The sequence below is a fragment of the Tenrec ecaudatus genome, chromosome 8 (assembly GCF_050624435.1).
Source record: "Tenrec ecaudatus isolate mTenEca1 chromosome 8, mTenEca1.hap1, whole genome shotgun sequence".
NCBI classification, from domain to species: domain Eukaryota; kingdom Metazoa; phylum Chordata; class Mammalia; order Afrosoricida; family Tenrecidae; genus Tenrec; species Tenrec ecaudatus.
In genome coordinates, this window is record NC_134537.1 from 127,159,127 (window position 1) to 127,161,407 (window position 2,281).

The 2,281-nt window shown below is 38.0% G+C and overlaps 1 non-coding gene across 1 annotated transcript; it reads right to left on the reverse strand.

Annotated features, from left to right (window-relative positions):
- Positions 1 to 604: 604 nt before the first annotated feature.
- Positions 605 to 768, reverse strand: LOC142455866 (U1 spliceosomal RNA). Its single transcript, XR_012785978.1, has one exon. It is a non-coding gene; the product is annotated as a U1 spliceosomal RNA (small nuclear RNA).
- Between the last annotated feature and the right edge of the window lie 1,513 nt (positions 769 to 2,281).

The window sequence follows — 2,281 nt, forward strand, 5'->3', positions numbered from 1 at the left end:
TTGTAAAAGATATGAACTTTCTCTGAACAAGGAATAATTTTAAAATTCTAAATAGGTTGCATAATTTATTGCTTGCTTTGTGCTTTCAGGTTAGAAGAATTCTGTGCCCCCAATTATTTTAAAGAGTTGCTTAGGAATGTGGAGGTGGGAAATCAACTTAAATTAAGCTGCATGCCAACACTGCATTGGAAACATATGATCAGAGAAGACAATGCATCTTTGAAAGGTTCTTAATATTACACTAAATTTTGCATGTTTTTTAAAAATCTCCAGTTATTTGAAGATCCTCTGGCTTGTTGAAGGTGTTCAATAAATACTCATATCTATTGAAATTAGTGAATGAAGACAATTACTACATGCACAGTCCCAAAGGATCAAGAAAATACCAGAAAAATCCCATTAATCAACCATTTCTTTGTGCGAATATTGTTTATTTTTTCATAGTTTTATCTACTTGAATAGATTTCTAATCAGTTTCCTCTTTTCCATGTCATAGAGACACTTTAATTCAATCCACTTTCAGGTGCAAAGTAAGTGTTCAAATTTAGAAACATACCGTATATACTCAAGTATAAGCTGAATTTTCCAGCACATTTTTTAAACTGGGGGAAGAGCGCAAAAGCAGTGCCCCACTACCACAAATTATGCAGTCGAGTTTCCCACATTTGGGGAAATCGCAGGGGTCAGCACATCCAGAGTGCAATGGAGAAGCCTCGCCCTGGGAAAACCACCTTCCTGATCATGGTGTCTCCCCCGCCAGGTAAGTATTCCAGCACAGTTTTAATGCAGTTTTTGTGGTAAAATTAGGTACCTCGGCTGATATTCAGGTTTGCTTATATTCGGGTATATATGATAATCTTACTGTCCTTGCTCAGAAACATTCAATGGGTCCCAAGAGTCTAAATCTGTATTCTTTCATCCACCTTTTCCTATCAACACAAAGGATCTACTACATTCAGATAATTAATCTTGGCCCCTTAATATGGAAAAGAATCTTTTGGAAAACTTTGGAAACATGTTGATCACTTTGGAATAATTTACCTAGATAATAAACCCAAAATATACCCAATATAACCCATACTATATACTAGCAATTATTACCTTTCTAGTTACATTGCCTATAACATTTTGACGAGCATCCATTACTACCTTGCTTACGCCTCCATTTTCATAAGACCGTTCGACATAGCTTGCATTTTAATCTGTGTATCCTGTTCATTCTTTTCCTCAACCTGGAATTACTTCCTTGCTATTTCCAGAGAAAATCGTTACATTTTTGAAGTCATACATTTAAGTTTATTGCCATCATGAATCCTTTCCTAACTGGACTAGTCATACCTCCCTGGCATTTCTGTAGCATATGTTTTCCTAATCATCAAGATGTAAGAGCTTTGAAGTTTGATGAACCTGAGTTTGATTATCTACCTCTTACTGGATCTATAACCTTGACTAAATATCTTACATAATTGGACCCTGGTTTTATCTTCTGTTAAATAGGGATGAATAATATGAACAAGAACACACATCAACATTGGAAGAAGGCTTATTAACTTGCATTCTTACAGATGACACCAATTTGCTTATTGAAAGTGAGGCGCACTTGAAGCACTTGCTGATGAGAATCAAGGATTGCACCCGACAACTCAATGTAAATAAAACCCCAATCCTCACGACTGGGTCAATATGTAACATCATGACAAATGGTGAAAATGTTGAAATTGTCAGGGATCTAGTCTTGCTTGGACACACAATCAATGTTCTCCGAAGCAGAAGTCAAGAGATCAAAGCGACCTATTGCATTGGGTAAGCCTGCTGCACGAGACCTCTTTGCAGTGTGGAAAAACAAGGATGTAACTTTAAAGACTAAGGTGAGCCTGGCCCAAATGATGGTATTTTAAACTGCCTTATCTGGCGGGTGTATCCCCTCCCAAAAAACCCAGCATTTTTTCAAAGCTATGTATTTATTTTTTTCCCCACAAAACAAACGTATCACCTTCAAAGCACTCTCCATTACTTTTCATAGATTTGTCAAATCTGCGATTCCATTCTTGGAAACATTTTTCAGGCTCGTCTGTTTGGATGGCTGACAGCACCTCCCTCCTTATTTTCTTCACCTCTTCTATGTCGCCAAGATGTCGCACAGAACAAGGTCCGGTGAATAAGGTGTGCGGGGCAAGAGAGGCAAATTATTTTTTGCCCAAATCTGGTGCCCTGGGATGGCTGTGTGAGCAGGTGCATTTTCGTTGTGGTAAAACCAGTCCCCATCTGCCACAGATCAGGA